Here is a 13,542-nt window from a genome sequence, read left to right as displayed (position 1 = left end):
GAGATATAGAAGAATCTTAAATGCATAGAAAAATTATTTAATGACTATAAGAATGTATTCCTAGATGACCTCCTTGGTATATCACCATGTGGAATATGCCTATCTAACAGATCCTTGGTAATACAATTTTAGTAGTCCATCAAGAGATGTATCTAGGTAAACTCCATCTAAAACTCCCAAGGAATCTGTTAATTTCATGACCTAGAATCACTTGAGTTTACCCTAGTAGGGGAAAGCCCACCTCATCCCCATAAGGATCAACCTAGAAAAAGAGAAGGTCCTGACTTCTAAGGCCTCCTAAAAGAATTTCTGGCATTGGTCTAAGGTAGCTACTTATGCAAAAACATCTCAAACCAAAGTAAACTTGTGTCACACTTAGCTCAAAGAGAGTGAGAAAGGAGGTGGAGGGAGGTGGAGCTAGGCAAATCAACCTCTCTACCAATAGGGTAAAGTCTCACTCTGATCCCCTAAAACATGGTTCCAAGATAACACTCTAGGACAATTCAGCTTTTCATGAAAACTCCAGTCTAACATCTCTCTAAAAAACCTCCTAGCTAACTAAGACCACCATGCTGTAGGATGAATACATTGTGGATTCACCCACTCACTTTTCTCAAAAGTATAGTTTTAGTTTTCTTATTAATCCTTACACTGATAAAAATAGCTTTCTTAATTAACCCATTAGAACTCATTCCTTCATATAAGATTAGCATAAACACAATTATAAGTAAAAATAAAGAAGCATAATTTTTATTCGATCATATCCTAGTCCACAAATCAGACTCCACTGTAGGCAACCACCAATTTTACCCTTAGCTAGAATTGGGGACTTCCATGTGTAACGTGTCCGCTTGTCCACTTGTGGGACACGTCTTAGCAGCCCATTGGGAAGAGAGTCTAGAAAGCACCACCTGGCACTCACAAGGAATGTCACAGGCTTTGCAAGTTCTAGGGACATAAAGTAGTGCATACTTTTAGAATCAATAAATATCTTTTACCTTTTGTTCACTAATTTTTCTAAAAAAATTTATGATAAAAGGTTTTACATTTTGAGTAGAAGAAGTCATACATTTAATGGAAGAGTTCTAGCACTTACTTTTTCATCCACTTAATCATAGTGTCCATTTTAGTCTTCTTGGCTTGCAAACGGAGTGACCAATGCCTTGTTTGGGCATGCAAAAGCGTGATATCCTTGCTCCCCATTTAGTTGGCACGATCCTAATCTTTTAGCTCATTTAAGGAATTCTAAGTCTAGTTGCCATTGAAAAGTTCGTCTTTTCTTTTGATCATTATTGTTGTTGGAGATATTTTGATTCTACACTAATGCTTTTTAAGAAACCATGTATTGGTCCACTTCAGATAATACTCTGGCATGTGTTTGTGTTTGGATTCCTCTATGGGTATTACCATGGCCTCTATTAGCATTTAGATTCTTGTTTGGCTTATTTTTTGATATAGCAGCAAAAGATCTTTGTCGACGATGACTCATGGAAATAATCCAAGGGCTAGAAGAGGGTACCTTCTTCTCATTTAGTTATGCATCTTTTCGTAGTTCTCTACCTTCGCTATAATGTCTAGGAAATCAATGCATCGTGATCTCTTAACTTGATATTTTAGATCATCCCCTAATTATTCAATAAAATTACTTTCAAAGCATCTCTAGTTACTATAACTTTAGGAATATATTTATGCAATTGTAGAAATGTCTCTTTATAATCATCACTACATAAATGATGTTTACCTTTCTCCTTGTTTAAAATTGTAAAATTCCATCTTTTTCTCCATGTTGTGATGAGAATAATATCTTTCCTCACCTTGCATGCGTAACTTTTCCCATAGAACGAGTCCACTTCATGTTCTAGTTTGCACATAGGATTTTCACTATAGCTTTGCTACACTACAAAGTAACAAGACTGAAATATTAGACATTGACTCTTTTAAAAACTCTCCCAATGATGCAAAGAAATCATCAAGCTCTTTGATGTAGGCCACTAGATCTTCGTTAGTCTTCTTTTCACCATTGAACATATCAAGCTTCACTTTCTTAAAGACTTGCTTAATAGCAAAATCTCTTGAATCTTCTTTGATATTTCTTTCCTTCCTATGTATCTATTGCATACTCGGTTGTTGTAGAAGCTCACCATTGGAACCATCAATGTTAGTTGTGTTGTCACTTCACCACCTAAATCTACAACAATATCAAGTGCCCTCTCAAATTCCTTACAACTCATTCTCTTTTCAAATTAGGGAGCAATTACTATAGATAAGTTTTTTGTATTCTTTGCCTTTTTATTCTAAGACTTTCATTAGTGTAGACTAGAATTGATTTGATACCACTTGAAACATGACTAATCACAATCTTACAAAATAAGCATAATATACAACTAAAAAAAAGAATCATAAAGTAAAGAGAGAGAAGGGAAGATAGATCTATATTATGGTACGTCAAAGTTACAAGGAGTACCAACTAGTAGTGCATTCAAAAGATGCACTCCAATATGAAACATGATCCACCTAACCACCCCTGAGATATATTCATGTACATGAGGGATCTCAAAATCAAACTCAATCTCATTCTTAATCTGACTCTCAATCTCAATCTCAGTCTCAATCTTAGAATTTATAGGAAAAAATGATGGCTATGTCAATTAGTTATTTTTTGAACGGCTTCACACATCTAGAAAAAGCTTTTCCCACAAGGCATGTTTCCAAGGAGAGCACATACCAAAGATTGACATTATATTCCAAATTCATTATAAACATGCAAAACTTACCAAAATAACAAAAGAAAGGCAAAAGCAACAGAACAATATGTATTTCAAATTTTTATGTGGAAAAAATATTATCTTTCATTTTTGGGGATTCATATCTTCAAAATTGTGTGAGAGAAGAGAAAGTTCTTCTCAATGCTCTTTTCAACCCCATGAGATGGTATTAGACCAAATTCTACTGTGTTTAACCACATAATTAAGCTTAAAGGCAAGATGCATTCCGTGTGAGAAAAATGTTGACAAATATTTTCCATTACCAAAATTTATCCACACACTCAAAATGATATAAAAGTCACTTCTATACACTATTTACACACATGTTATAGAAAAGTTAGGTATACCTTTATTAGGACATATCACTGTTAGAATATCAAGCTCCCATTACGCTTCAGTCAGTCTATCTTTATGTGTGTGACCGACATTAGCTGGATACAGCTGTACATGTATGTGACATTCAATAAGTCGGTGTGTCAGTGACTTAACCACAGTTAGTCTTGGTTAGTCATACCTATGTGTGTAAGTCTCTTTTAGTTAGTATGATGGAAGAATAATGGAAGAAGAACAACAATGAGCTGAGGCTTACCTTCCACTCCACTATGTCTATCTCCCTCTCTTACAACATGGTATCAGAGCCTAAACGCCTAAAGCCTAAAGACTTGGCAGTGGCCATTTGACATCAAGACATCATATCTGAAGAAAACGTCATCAAATGAGACTATGCATGCAACCTGTTTTTTTGTAGAAGCTATATCTTGCTACAGAAATGGTTTTTAAGAAATGACCCATGAATCTTGACCGTTTCAAAGTGATCTATAACTTTGCAAAAGAAAGTTTTTTCAAATTCCTCAGAGATTTTGAGATATTCAACACAGACATGTGTAGACTAGCTGTTTACTGCACTAAACAGCAGGTGATTCTAGGGCACCGGTGGCTTTCATCCTAACAATGTATATGCCCTTATTATCATGAACTTGACCATGATATTGGAGTGTTAAATGCTTAGTTTTGGAGCTTATTTGTGGATTGGAAACAGTGAACTGGTTGCTGTCCTGAATTTGGAAACAATATACCTACAGGGTTGAAGTATATGTGATGCTTATTTGCTAGTGACAAATGCTTGGATCATACCACTTGAGTAGTAGATGCTTTTTGGGATATTTTGAGTGCTAAAATTCCAAATTTTGGACTGATTTTTTGCTGGTTATACTAGGGTATTGATTGGTTATTGTTTGCCAAAAGGATACCTATCATCTTCACTTGGCATACATGCAATATATTCTGGCCGGTTGGGCATGTATCAACTCCTGCATAGAGTGGCAACTGAATGAGATGTTTTGGGGATGTTTTGATGTCTGAATACTCTTGTTTAAACAAAGAAAATACTGCTGGTTATAGCCGTGGTTTGGCTGTATTTGGTACTACTACTTGCATACAGTACAAACATTGATACTTGTATGGATATAGTTTGTTACTGAGATGTTTTTCCACTACCATAGAATGTTTTGAATTGATTTGAGCTTGGTTTATGCTTAGTTGACTATGTTTTTTCATTGTTGGAATACAGTTTACAATCAATAGGTTGTTAGGAAAAATGTCCTGAATTGCAGGAAACTGTCTTGAATAGGAGGAAACTGATCCTGAACTGTAGGAAAAGGAGTCAGAGATACTTATAGGTTGTATATATCACTGAATACCTAAGCTGCAACTATATAAAATGCTCAAGGCACTGGCAATATCACTCAAATTGTGGGAGAAAAGCTGACAACAAAAAATTTTCTTTATGGAAGTTCCGTATGAAGAATTTGTTGGTTGGTAGAGGTTATTGGGACCTATGTACAGGTGATGAGAGGATGAACTTGAAATACATGAAAGGAATCCGATAAATGATCAAAAAAGGGCTCATAAGCTATGGACTGAGAGAGAATGAAAGGTGTTACATTGGTTTTCCTTATGTATATCAGATGCTATGGTTATATAGATTATTGGATGCAATTTTCCAAATGATGCATGGGACATACTCATGAAAAATTATGGAAATGTAGCACATACAAGAAAGATTCATCTAAAGCAACAGTTCAATAACATGTCTATGAATGGCAGATGCATTCAGGCCTACACTACAGAGATCAAGAACATAGCGGATCAGCTTGCCACCATTGGATCTTCAGTGTCTGAGGATGATATGATTGTAGTGACATTGAATGGACTTGGCAAAGAGTATAAAGCATTTGGTACGTCTATTTCTGTGAGAGCTGAATCCCCTAATTGGTATGAGCTAATTGCTTTGCTGCTGCATGAGGAAGTTAAGCTTGGGCTGAATACATGTTCTAGTATGTCTCAAAGCAGAGTCAATGTTCTTTACTCTAGCCAACGTGGCAGAGGTGGCAGAGGCCATGGCTCTTTTTGAGGTCGAGGAGACACTTGAAACACTTATGGATAGCATCAATAGAATGCCTAGCATGGCACAAATACATAGGGCCAGGCGGCGTTAGAGGCAAGGGGAGATCACCCCATGGTAGAGGTGGTGGATTGTTCATGGCAGTCAAATGATCAATCAAACAAAGATAAGGACTCATTACTGTCGTAGATATGGACACATTACAAAGGATTGTTATAAGAAGCAGGGAGATATGGAGGCAAAGGGAAAACAACATGGGCACTATGGATCTTCTAACGGTGCTCATGATGAGCAAGTTGACAGATTTTTTTCCATGTAGCATGTGTCTAAGAATGCATCTAGGCAAAACAGAGATGAGAAATGGTACATTGATTCAGGGGCTTCAAATGATATGACACCCCATGGAGAATGGTTTGATGAGATGGTTGTAGGTTCACATGGTTATGTGTGTACTGGGGATGACACCCAACATGAAATTCAACACACAGGAATTGTTCCATTGGTTGATGCAAGAAAAAGAGCCTCCATGATGTACTACATGTATCTACAGTAACCAAGACTCTTTTGTCAGTTGGACAGATGGCAGAATAGAAACTGCAAGTGAGATTTAATAGAGATGGATGATTTGTTGAAGAATATGGTAATGGTTGCAAATTGATTGCTAGAGGCCGAAGAGATGGCAAAATGTTTACTCTTGATGCATCAATTCCAGAATTGAAAGCAGCCATGTTTGCACATGATGATGGTGCTATACGGGATGTTGAGATATGGTATAAGCGGATTGGCCATGTGAATGTACAAAAGATGAAATCTATACAGTAGAAGGGGATTGTGCTTGGATTGCCTAACTTCAAGTATCATGAATTTGGACATGTATGTGATGCATGTCTGGTACATTCAAATGTATGGGATCCACCGTCTCATAATGCTTTGTTTGGTGGCGCTCGTTACTATGTATCCTTCATTGATGATTTTAGCATGTATACTTGGCTTTACATTTTGAAACATAAGGATTATGTGTTTGATGCATTCAAGGACTTCAAGAAGCATGTTGAAAATGAGTTGAGATGTAAAATTTCATGTCTTAGATCAGATGGAAGGGGAGAACATGTCTCTTATTACTTTGATAGGTACCTTGTTAAACACGGGATCAAAAGACAATTAACTTGTAGCTATACACCACAACAAAATGGTGTAGCAGAAAGAAAAAATAGGGTACTAATGGAATCAGAAAGAGCTATGCTGAATGAGAAGAGTTTGCCAAATGGTTATTGGGCTGAAATAGTAGTGATTGTTGTCTATGTGCTGAATAAAACTCCTACAACAGGGATTCATGATGTAACTCTATATGAGAGGTTGTATGGTCATAATCCTTATATTTCACACTTGAAGGTATTTGGAAACATTGAATATAGGCATGTTCTTGATGAAAAGAGGAAGAAATTGGATCCTAAAGCTGTCAAGAGTGTGTTCCTTGGTTATGCACAAGACCAGAAAGCTTACAAGTGTTATGTACCGTCTATACATGAGACATTGATTAGAAAAGATGTTGTTTTTTATGAGCTCGCATCGTGGTATGGTAATCCGGATGTAGTGGGCTACTGATGGATAAGTTAGCACTAGTAATGCTGAAAATACACCTACAGTGAGTCCTATAGGTGATGGGTCACCTACAATAAGTCCTTGGTCATGACGCTTGCGGAGTCATACCCCTATGTCCACTGACACGAATATGTCAGTAAGGGGGAGATTGGATAAGGGAAAATAAAAGATGTGTTAGGTCCACTTACAACAGGTTATGAGTCATTCAACAGTGATAGTTTGGATAGTGAGTTGGGCATTCCGTCTATTATGATGCCTGGAGCAAGGCAGAGTCGTTATGTACTGCCTCATGAGAGGCAAGCCACAGTTGCAGAGATCTGAGAGAATCAGAAAACTAGTTGACAAGTTTACATACATTGGTTATTCAGCCTAGCATTATGCATATATGGCTAGTTTGATAGGTTACAAAGAACCTACAAAGTTTTATGATGTAGTTACAGACGATAACTGGTGTGCTGCCATGGATGAGGAGTATGCAGCCCTGGCTGAAAATGAGACATGGGAATTGGTTGAGTTTCCTAAAGGCAAAGTCCCCGTTGACTGCAAATGGGTGTACAAGGTTAAATGCAAGTCAGATGGTTCATTAGAATGTTATAAGGCTAGGCTAGTTGCAAAAGGGTATGCGCAACAGTATGGCCTTGACTATGAGGAGACTTTCAGTCTGGTGGCTAAAATGACAATAGTTAGAACTGTCATTGCTTTGGCAGCATGCAAAGGCTAGAAATTATGGCAAATGGATTTCAAGAATGCTTTCTTGAATGGTGATTTGGTTGAGGAAGTATATATGGAGCAGCCTGAAGGCTATGTTCACCTGAACTTTCCTGCATATGTATGTGAGCTGAAAAATACTTTATATGGGCTGAAATAGGCACCTAGATCATGGAATGCTCGAATCAATAATTATTTACAACAACATGGATTTAGATTCGGTGATGCCGATCACAGTTTGTTCATGAAGAAGACAGATCATGGATATGTGTTTCTAGTGGTTTATGTAGATGACCTTATTATCACTGGAGATGATAAAGAGGGCATTGCTGAAATTAAATCATGTTTACAGGCTAAATTTAGAGTCAAATACCTTGGTGAACTAAAGTATTTTCTTGGGATTGAGGTAGTCTCTACGCCTCAAGGTATATGGCTGCTACAGAAGTAGTATGCTCATGACATGTTATAGAAGTATGGTATGGGTGAATCCAAGACTATGGAGACACCTCTTGATTAGAATGTCAAGCTACAGATTGATGTTGGGAATGACATAGAGAATGTGATGATGTATCAACATATGGTGGGTAGCTTGATATACTTGACTATTACCCATCTTGACTTATGTTATGTAGTGGGACTAATTAGTCAGTTCATGCAGAAGCCTCACAAACCATATTTAGATGCAATTAGGAGGATCATGAGATATATAAAGGGTATTATAGATTATGGGTTGTTTTATGCGCATGGAAAATCCCTTGACTTAACAAGGTTTACTGATGCTGATTGGGCTGGTTGTGCCTATGATAGGAGGTCAACCAGTGGTTATGCATTTGGATTGGGCGACCATATGATTAGTTGGCAGAGTAAGAAATAGCCTATTGTTGCATTGTCTAGTACAGAAGCTAAGTATAGAGGAGCTACCTTAGTGGCTTGCAAAGCAGTTTGGTTGATGAAACTGGTGAAAGACTTGGTAATATAGTTGGAAAGTAGAGTGAGATTGCATTGTGATAACCTCAGTAGTGTTATGCTGGCTAGCAATCCTATCTACCATGCTAGGTCCAAATATATTGAGGTTCACTGCCATTTCATCAGAGAAATGGTTCTTACAAGGCAGATTGACTTGATTCATGTGAAGACTGAAGACCATGTAGCTGACATATTTACCAAATCTCTTGGTAACCAAGTCTCTTGGTAAAGAAAAGTTCTTATACTTCAGAAAGCTACTTGGAGTTTATCAGATGGTTTGAGCTTGAGGGGGAGTGTTAGAATATCAAGCTCTCATTACTCTTCAGTCAGTCTATCTTTATGTGTGTACATTAGCTGAATACAATTGTACATGTGTGTGACATTCAATAAATCGGTGTAGTCACAATTAGTCTTGGTTAGTCATACCTATGTGTGTAAGTCTCTTTCAGTTAGTATGATGGAAGAATAATGGAAGAAGAACAACAATGAGCTGAGGCTTATCTTCCGCTCCACTCTGTCTCTCTCCCTCTCTTCCAACAATCACATATTATGTTGGATACAATGTTGAGAGAGGAAGATCTTCACATTGCTAGTGTAATAGATTCAAATGACTTCTTAATGAGTGTTTTAACCTACATCACCCACATTGGCATAAAACTATATGACATGGATCATTACATGTCACTAGATTATAACCATTACTTCTTCTAATGGTTGTTGCAATTTTAGTTGTAAATAAATAAAATTTTAATTTATTTTTCACAAATAAATATTTTGTTATTGTAATTTTATTCAATTTATAAAAAATAAGCATGAAGTGAATGTCCACTAGACCATCCCCCAATGTTAGGAAGAGTTCAATTTTCATGGTAGGAAAGGGGCTTAAAAGGAGAAAAATGTGGAAAAATGAGTAGTTTGAAAATATGAAAAAAAAAAGTGGATTTTGAAATTCTTCTATGGAAAAACTATTAAGAACATCTATAAGAACCTCATTCAAAGCAATAAGTCTGAGGGCTTGATATCAAGGGTCTCTCAAAATTCCAATCAAATGCTTGTGTTTTAAGAATGCATTTAGAAACTCAATTTGTTGGCCCTTGGCCTTAGCATCATAAAAAATGTTCTTGAGAAGAAATATACATTTTGGGGACTAAAGTAGATTTCTATTGTCTTTCAATAGAAAATGACTGACCTTAATGCTTGCAGGCATCTTTTCCACACTCCATCATTCAAGGATAGTGACAACATTGGAGCCCATGGAAGTTTGCTTGCACCTTTACAACTTTGTTTTTGCAATGTTCTTATCCTTCTCCTTTTACTCCAAAAAAGCGATTTTAATGAAAAATTCTCCTACTCCAAGGTTGAATCTCTTTGTTGTCCATTGCCATGTCTTGTCCCTTGTCTTTATATTGCTTCAGTTCTTCTTAAAGCTTATTTATTTCTATTTGTTGATCTTGTAGGGCTTTTGCAACACATTTAAAGAACCCTAGGATTATAATAAAGATTAATGAGTGCTATATAACATTGATTGATAATATTGATACATATGAATATTTTTATACAAGTGTTTGCAATAACCTACTAGTAGACCATTTTCACCATCCTCGACAAATGTAACCAATGAAGAAGTGGAATTGAAAAGTGGATTTAGCCTAGTGCTAGGATCATTAGGATACAAGGAACCATCAACCCAAAGTCCAAGATTTTTCTTGTCCTCTAAATGATATTGAGAAGTAGTTGTTGCATCTAGCCCATGTTTGCTATAAGGGAAATTTGCAATTGCATACTCCTCATCTACATGAACATGAAGATCCACCCTTCTCTTATGATTACTTATGTCACTAAGTGATTCCATTAGAGCAAGAGATAAAATAGAGTAGATTAAGTTTTCATGGGACAATACTATTTTGGAAGGGGTAGAGGGCAAAAGAGAGCATGAAAAATACTTGATGCATATATAGTATGGTTAGGCACCACTAGAGATGGAAAAGACCATGTTCAATCAGAATAAAGAAAAACAGAAAATAGATGGAACAACGGGACTCAATGAGTTCTAGTTTAGAAGATTCATATGAGCTCTCAAGCTCCATAGATCCCAAAATGATTGTGAACATCCAAGCTTTGCCCCCTACTATGAGCTTATGCTCGAGATAGCTAAATCCATTGCTTGAACACTTCAAGCCAAAATTGAGTAATATGGGTGTGTGTGTGTGTGAATGTGGTAGCAAGATGAATATCGAAGAGGAATAGACATAATGAGAAAGTAAGAAAGAAAGGCATCCCACTTACTCCAATATCTCTAAGAGCAACTAGCAACTTGATAGGAAATCTTGATGTAGACAAATAGATCAACAAAGAGAAGAAGAAAGCAAGAGAATGATCTTTTTTTGGTTTGGAACCATTGGAATGACATTTGATTAAGATTTTTCCACTTCAATATGGATAAATTCTTTTACATGTGGTTAGGCCCATTTTTAACTCTTGGGAGTCCACAACTAGTCACGGTTTTACATGTAAGTATAGGGTTATTTACTTGTTTGACACATCTAAATTAATTTTCATTGAATCACTCCATCACAACATTTACATATATTCAAGTTTAAGCTACAAATTACAAGAGAGTGAGCCCATTCTCAAAAAAGAGTTTACAATAGCTATTTGGGAATTCCATACCTTATATTTAATACCCCATATGGTGTTAGAGTGTTTGAAACTTTTTTTTTGTCATTTTAGAGTGCTTTTCCAATCAAATTTTCCAACTATATCCTTCTTCATGCCTCATCTCATGTTGCATCTTTTTCTTAAATCTTTATATGCCCTCTATATTTGTACACTTTTTCAATTGAATAGAGTTGATATTACCCCCTCACTATTGAGTGCCAGCCCCATAGCACTTGGTGAAATACCTAATTTTCAAGTCCAAAGGTAAAAGATAATAAGAGGTTGCTCAATCATGAAGTATGGCTTGAGCTTGGTGGGCCATATCACATATTGTACTTGTAAGGAAGTAGTGTACCTATGGGATAGGGTGACTTATGGTGAGGGTGGATGGATGTGCAAATAGGTATTGGTTCTAATGCAAGGAAAGTTGAGGTTTTCTAGGTATATCTGACACTTAAGGACCAAATTGTTGAGATAGCAAGCTCAACACATGCGAACATTGATGATGGACCGCCTGGCTAGATGAGTCTGCACGTCTACACTTAGCATGTTGGTAGTCATTATGATACTCACATGGCCACCGAATTATCACTTATTATATTCAGTTTGTTACACCTATCTACAGCTGGCAAAGATATAATGCCAGTCGATTAGTGTACTCAGTTATGCACTGTTTGACTTAGAAGGCTACTTTCCTTTATGTTGTATCTTATCTATACTTTGTGTACATTGTATAGTGTGTGGAAGAAGAAGAAGAAACCAGCAAAAAAACGTTTTGGCCTCCGTCTCTCTTCTTGTGTTCTTGAGTGAGCTTCCTCTTGTGTATACAGTGTGTGTTTGGTGTAGCAACTCAAGCACATCCCCCCATCACACGATTCTTGCATGGTATCAGAGCCATGCCATTGAGAGAAGCTAATTTTGAAGGCTGAAGTGAAGGAGAAGAAGCAAGGTTCGAGCAAGCAAGAAACAAGTAATAAGCTCTCCCATTCTTCCACTCTCTCTCTTGGATAGTGCCTGTGGAGGCACCGAAAGCAGGGTCGAGCAAAAATCTCAGATTGCTGTGAGATTTGGTGTGTGAGTAGATCACTATATATTCTGTAAATAAACCCTTTAGGGCTTGTCGGTAGTTATTTTGGGTGTCTGAGGTCGTTTCAGGCCCCATTTTAGAGCCGCAAGGTTATGGACAACAGTTTTAGGGTACACTGTGATTTTGGCTATATTGACCGAAAGTGGATGCACAGGTTACAGATTGCGAATCTATAATTTTTGAGGTGTTTCTGGAAGCAAAGATAAGGTTTATGTGCAAATAGGTGTAGATTACATGAACTATTGAGCAATTAGTGAAAAAGGTTACTTAGTGTATTGCTATGCACGTGTTGTGAAAGATTGCAGAAGACTAGCTTGCTGTGTTGTATCCTTGTTTGTGATAATGGCAGAGAACAGTGGAAATCCCATTATTGAGAAGCTCAACAAGAACAACTACCCTTCATGGAAGTTTTCTGTGATGAACTTCCTCATTGGAAAGGGCCTTTATGAGTTTGTTTCAAGTGAAGAAAAGGAGCCAGAGTTGTATCCCTTCGACTGTATATGAGTTAAAAGCATGGAAAGAGTGGAATGCGAAAGACAAAAAGGTGATGTATTGGCTATCTGCAATCATTGATAATACTATGCTGGAACATATTAGGAATACAGAAACTTCACATGCAGCTTGGACAATTTTTAAGAGCATGTTTTCAATAAATACAAAGGCACGAAAGATTCAACTCAAGCAAGAGTTGAATGCCTTGAAGAAAGGGAAAATGTTTGTCAATGAGTATGTGTTGAGGGTGAGGAGCAGTGATTGATGCAATGCCGGATGATGATGATTTGGTTTCATCCACTTTGAGTGGCCTTAACAATGAGAAGGCATGGAAATCATTTGTTACTTTAGTATATGTACGGAAGCCATTTCCAGATTTTGATGAGCTGATCTCTCTCATGATTACTGAAGAGATCAATATGCAGGGTGATTTGTCTGAAAGAAATGGTGAACAGGTCCAAGCATTTTACTTGAGTTCAGGAAGGGGACGTGGTAGATCCTCTTCGAGAGGCCGTGGTATGGGACGTGATGGGGGCGGTAACTAGCAAAACAGGTTCAATCAACAGTTTGGTGAAATGCAGGTTTCTGGAGGCAGAGGAAACTTTAGAGGCAAGGGGAGCTCTAGAGGAAGAGGTGGATGGCATAACAGAGGCTCTAGAAATTCTGCTATTGTTTGCCATTATTGTGGAAAAACAAGACATATTGCAGGCAATTGTTATGCTAAGAAGGATGATATTTGCAGTGGTAAATTGCAGTAAGGAAACTATGCATCTTCTTCGCGATAGAATGAAGACAAAAATGAGTGTTTGTTTGTTATGCAGCATATGATGAATGCAATTACAGGAAAGGGGATACATGAT

The sequence above is a fragment of the Lygodium microphyllum genome, chromosome 22 (assembly GCF_053477565.2).
Source record: "Lygodium microphyllum isolate KBCC chromosome 22, Lygodium_microphyllum_v1.1.10, whole genome shotgun sequence".
Classification (NCBI taxonomy): domain Eukaryota; kingdom Viridiplantae; phylum Streptophyta; class Polypodiopsida; order Schizaeales; family Lygodiaceae; genus Lygodium; species Lygodium microphyllum.
Note: the sequence above shows the minus strand (reverse complement) of the source record.